The sequence below is a fragment of the Cibotium barometz genome, unplaced genomic scaffold, assembly GCF_041138505.1.
Source record: "Cibotium barometz isolate CiBa-2024 unplaced genomic scaffold, ASM4113850v1 ctg368, whole genome shotgun sequence".
In the NCBI taxonomy this organism is placed as follows: domain Eukaryota; kingdom Viridiplantae; phylum Streptophyta; class Polypodiopsida; order Cyatheales; family Cibotiaceae; genus Cibotium; species Cibotium barometz.
Window position 1 is genome coordinate 988,722 of NW_028229435.1, and position 6,142 is coordinate 994,863.

Genomic DNA, 6,142 nt, shown 5'->3' on the forward strand with positions numbered 1-6,142 from the left:
CATTTCTGTATGCATTCAACAACTAAGTTGGTGCACATTGTCCAACATACAATATCAACTATGGTGTGATGACCTTCCTTAAAGCAACCAGACTCTAATTAATATAAACTTAGAAGATAAAAAGCATTAGTTTAGCATTATTATCTCAACCTTTTTCTCCATGAATCTAGGTGCCTCCATGCCTCACACCCTCATCAGTCTTTCACCATGGCCCCCTTACCTCATGCCCACTCACCAGCCTTTCACCATGCCCCCCCTTCTTGGGTACTTTACCTCACTCTCTTCTACGCCCCATGCCATCCTATGTGCTAAGATATGAACAAAGACAAAAATCTAGCCTATGAGTGGGCTTAAGAGAGCAAAGAGAGAGAAAGCTTATCTCTGCGTAGAGTAGCAAACATGCAAAAGAGAGAGAGAGGTGGAGAAAAAGGTAAGGTCGAGCAGGAGCTCACAGGTCCTCCCTTCTTTATCCTTTGTGTAGATTAGTAAAGAGATTGAGAGAGAGAGAGAGAGAGAGAGAGAGAGAGAGTTGGGTTGGAAAGAATCCCTATTTTCAACAAGAGACCTACATAAGAAACACTGACAGTAGAGAGATAGGGAGAGGGGTAGAGATAGAGAGAGAGTGGAGGAGAGATGAAAAGGGTCCTTGCCCCATATTGCGCAAGAGAGACAAAAAGAGTCCTTGCCCCATATTGCACAAGAGAGAGATTGGGAGAGGAGAGAAACGTGTTGAGCATGCTAGAAAAAAGAGATATATGTTATAAATGGAAGATTTATAGGCAGTAGTATAAAGGGTTGTTCTACATTTCCTAAACCACTTCATTAATACATTAATTAATGGCTCCCGAAGCAACATTTCGAGTGCCTATTGACCTACCTTGTGAAGTGGTGGTAATGGTTGAAGAGTTGCAAGCAATGTTTCTTAAATCATATTAAAAAAACATGTTAGAAGTTTCTTCCTTTTTACTCTTTTTTCTCCCTCTTTATCTCACTTAACCTCCTCCTCCTCCTCTCTCTCTCTCTCTCTCTCTCTCTCTCTCTCTCTCTCTCTCTCTCTCTCTCTCTCTCTCTCTCTCTCTCTCTCCTCTTCCTTTGCTTTATTGTTTAGCCTATACACACATACACACACACATATATATGTATATATATGTATACATATATAGATATATGTATATATATCTATTATATATTAACCATGGACAACCAAGGCACAAGGAGAGGAGAGAAAAGAGAAATCCTGGAATGTGAAGCAATTGGTTGGCTAACTATTCCAATGAGTCTCCAAAAAAAATTCAAAACGTTTGCTCTTCGAGACGCTCAATGCTCTCTCTTCCCTCTAACTCTCCCAACTTTTAGTATGTATGTATTCGAGTTTCTTGAATGTGAGCGAGGTCCTGTGGTTTTTTGTTAAGGTTTTTTTCTTTTCCCATCATCATCATCTTGTTGAATCGAGGGGTTTCTATTAAATACGCGTTATTTTCATCGTTCTCTTCTCCGGGGAAACTAGGGTCTTCAGTGTAGATCTAGGATTTGTATTCAGTAGAATTAGGGCGAGGGGCTTCAGTGTGAGAGACTCTACCATGTCTTCCAGGGGGTAATGTTCAAGGTTGCATGTCATCATCATCCACGTCAACTACATAGAGGCCATGAGGTCTATTTTTGCAGACCACACATGCAGGAAGGAGAATGCTGATTATGGCTTCTTTGCACACAACGTGGGCACGGAGCTCAAGGGAAACCTAAAGGACCCTAGCCTCTGTGATTGGGTCCTTCCCCACTTTTCCACCACCACCCACAATGACACTATTGTTGGGAGTGTGGCCCTCATGGCAACCATGAAACAATACTTCAGCTACAAGTACTGTTTGCTCTGTGGGATCCCTCAAGTCACCCTTGCAGGATTTGTAGAGGACTAGGAAGAGATCCATCACCATGCTGAAAAGCTATAGAGCTTTGGGGAAATCTGCTCTATGTGGGGTTCCATACTCAAGAAGATCACAACCTAACTGATATAGACTAGTAGAGGAGTCATTGACTTGAAGTTATGGACCAAAATCTACCACTAAACTAGTAATGGGTCTGGCCCTCCCTATCTTAGTGGATGGATTACAACTTTCTGTGTGTTCAGTGGAGAAGGAAAATGGCAGGCAAACAGATTTTATGTTCCTCATCGAGGCCCAAAATTGGAGTTTCTGGTCATAGACACTTCTGACATACCTCCTGGTGGCTACCTCACAGTAGATGTGACAGTTGATGACAATGGAAGAGAATTCAAGACACTTATGTTTTCTGGTTGCATGGGTTATGACGTAGTGCACGCAAGGAAGGGGATTGCTCCCAAGTTGGCATGGGACACTCTTTGGGCTAGACAAATTGTAGTCCTTTTTTTTTGTGGAAAATCTGCAATAATTAGACGCTACAAAGAAACAAGTACCATGTTTGAAAAAAAAACATGGTTCTTTTTGTTTGTTTGAAGATAAGTTAGTATCGTATTTGAAAATAGAAATTATTTGTGTTAGATTTTCAGAGACTTACACAAAGCTAGATATGGGTAGCCTAAGGGGAAAGAGCATGTAGAAAACATAATGATCTAAAGTAGAATTACTATGTTCACATTGCCCTATGAGAGGATAGAATGTGCACACTAGCCCAATTCAAATAAGCATAACACATACATCATGTCCAATTAGGAGTCTCACTACGCACACTAGCTTAATTCACAAGTTAAAAATACACACATAAATCTATTACATAGCCCAATTCAAATAAGCATAACACAGACATCATGTCCAATTAGGAGTCTCACTACGCACACTAGCTTAATTCACAAGTTAAAAATACACACATAAATCTATTACATATTAACCACAAGTCTGCCTACCCCTTTACGTGGAGCAAGGAGAGGGAGAATTTTGAAAAAGAGAAAAGAGAAGAGACAACAATTTTTGGGGTTTCTTTCCACACGTCTAGATGTATTGGGGCTCACAATTAATTGTTACATCAAGTCATTAGCTCATTAAATGAGTTTCTTTTGTATAATAATAATACATTAGAAAACAAATTTCCCACCTCTCCACACACACATATATATCTTCTAATATTATATATTATGTGCATGTGTAAGAGAGAGAGTATACATACCTATACATACATAGATAAATGCATATATACACACACATCTATTACATATTAACCATGGACAACCAAGGCACAAGGAGAAGAGAGAAAAGAAAAATCTTAGGGCGGGTTCACATTGGAGCGGCGGAAAACATACTCTCAAACACACTTTTCCAGGTGGAACTCTTACAAAATGCACACTTCCGCCGTCCAAGTGTTCACATAGGGAGGGGGAAGTAAAAGGGAGCCTGACTTCTTCCGCCGCCCACTGTGAACACTGGGGTGGGCGGCGGAAGAAAGAGTAAACACCATACCAAAAACCATAGAACAAAGCTATATTATGTCCACAAAGCATAGTGTAACTACAAAAATAAAGAAGCCACACTACAAACCACAATAAGCCAGACAAAAGACTTGTATTACAAAGGCTTAATCGGAGTTGGTAGGTGAGTCCAGCTCCTCTAAAGCCGCCCTTCCAAAAACTTGTAGGACATTCATCCTTGCTTGCTCTCTATACATTGTTCCGGCAAGACTATCTTGCCGCTCCGAGCCAACTCCAAGGTCACTCGCACCCCCTTCATTGCCTCCTTGAGCGCGCTCCATTGCATCCTCTATGTCAACTTCACGTATTGCTTGAAGCTCCCTCATGGAGGTAGCTATTGCTCTTCGATCCTCTTCTACACGTCCAGAGCATGCTGACAATTCTGCTTCCGCCTCACGTACCCACTCCATATCAAAAGACTCTCCATGTTGGATACAAATGTTGTGTAGCACAAGACAAGCCGCAAGAAGATCTGGGACATGACGTAGATTCATGTCACATCTTTTTAGCAAGATGCGAAACCTTGCCTTGAGCATACCAAACGCTCTCTCAACTGGCATCCTTGTGCTCGATTGAATGAAATTCCAATGGTACTTTAGACGTGTCAACCCTTCCTTTTGTCCTTTGAAAGGCACTAACATGTATGGCCGTGCGGGGTAAGCACAGTCGCCAACCAAACAATAGTTACCCAGCTCGCCCCTTGCACATGCTTGCCCTATATCACTTCTGGAGAAGTTCAAGGAGTCATGCGCTGATCCGGCCCAACCGACATCATAATTCCATACTGAGCAATTGGCGGCTACTGTTAGTTGTAGCAAAATAGAGTGGAACCCTTTCCGATTGAAGTAGTCAACATGGTTGTCACGGGGTGCAATGATGGGGATGTGAGAACCATCTATCGCACCAACGACGTAGGGAATTCCCCTAAGTGCCTCAAACTCTCGTGCTAAAGTTGCTAGCCGAGATCTTGAAGGCCATCTTATGTACATATTCCGGAGACCCGATTTCACAATTGCCTTGGAAAATGCAAGGATTATTTCACAACATGTGCTCTTAGCGCAACCATAGGTGTCACCAAGGCCCAGTAGTCCATCTGTAGCAAGTCTGCTTAGAGCAATGGCTACCCTATCTTGAATAGACACAGGCACACGGAAGTTTGTGGTTTTCTTTTGCATGAATGGTGCTAGACTCCCACAAAGGTAATGAAAGGTTTCTTTGCTAACCCTAAGACGCCGCTTGAACATGGTAGCACTATAAGCACTTAGGAGATAGCATTTTACAAAGCCTTGAGGCCGTGGATATGCCCACGCTTGTCTGTGTTCATGACCCCTCCTACGGTTCGCAATCTTCCTCAACCTCACAGATCGTGCCATGCATTCGGTAACATGCAACCAAGTCTGCACTATGCACTCATCATTGTGCATGCTTGGTTCTTTAAGCAATTCATAGATCGCTATAGAACACAACCACGCACAATAGAGTGCAATGTCTTTGGACATGCCCATTGTCACCTGCAAATCCAAAACAAGTTGATACATATTAAATTCTCAGCTTATATGGCTTCTTAGGAGCTTAGAAACATTCATAAATCCATACAACGCATAGGAACAAAGCAATGTCGAGATCCCAAACTTTATAAACTCATACAATAATAATAACAAGAATTTCCTCCGCCAAGGCTACTTGTTGCCCCCCCTTCCTTCCTTAAGGAATTCACTCATTGTGGCATGCAATCCTGCCAATATCTTCAGCCGCTCCCTCTCCAAGGCAACATTTTGGCTAGAGGTCTCCTTGAGATGGTCCAATAGATGTTTCCCAGTATCGGCCATTGTGGCCAAAGATTCCTCATACTTGGGAGTCACTCGACGACTTGAGGACATGGGTGCTTGTGGCTTCTCGTCATCTAGTGCTATAGTCACTTCATCCTTGTCACCGCCGGGGAAAGTAGCATCATCCATTGTTGATGAAGAAGCGTGGCTAAGAGGAGTGACCGTGGCTCTATCGTGGTAATACTCATCCACCACATCGAACCATCTACATGTGTGCCTCCTGTCATTGCCAGATACCGAGTTGTGAGCTTTGTCCACTCTATATTTTACTAGCACCGCTTGCCACTTCTTGCGACAACTTTCACTATCCTTATTGAAATCAGGGTAAATGCCGGCTAGCTTTGTGGCCACCTTTGCCCACAAGTTGACCCCTTGTTTCCCAGGATTGTTGAACTCCTCACTCATGCCCCCCCTGACATGAATGAGTTGGTCAACCCAAAAGTCTTGCCACTTGCTTTTCTTATTGTCGTTGTCGTCATCTTCCCCCAAGTCCCCCACCACCTTCTTTTTGGAGTTCCTGGGTTTCTTTGGCGCAGGTTGGGTCTCTAACACAATCTCCTCATCGCTAGGCTCCTTCCTCATGCCACGAACTCGCTTTGGTTGAGAAGATAAAGGGGGGTTATTGAGTGAGTTGGGTGATGGTTGACTTCCCAGGGAATTGGGAATGGAACCCATGTTTGGGATACCTAGGGGGGATGATCGATTAGGAGGTTGCGCTACCATAGGTGAATGGGGGGGGCGAAACATGAAGGGAGAGTTTGGAGAAAAGGAAGGAGAATTGAGCATGGCTTGGAAGCCATGAGGTGGCACATGAAAAGGAGGAGGGGGAAATGAATAGAAATTAGAGTGCGGGAGAGAAGTTTGGGAGAAAATA

General features: G+C 43.2%; 1 pseudogene; it reads left to right on the top strand.

Annotated features, from left to right (window-relative positions):
• Positions 1-1,826: 1,826 nt before the first annotated feature.
• On the top strand, positions 1,827-2,485 carry LOC147602620 (uncharacterized; annotated as a pseudogene).
• The last annotated feature ends 3,657 nt before the right edge of the window (positions 2,486-6,142 follow it).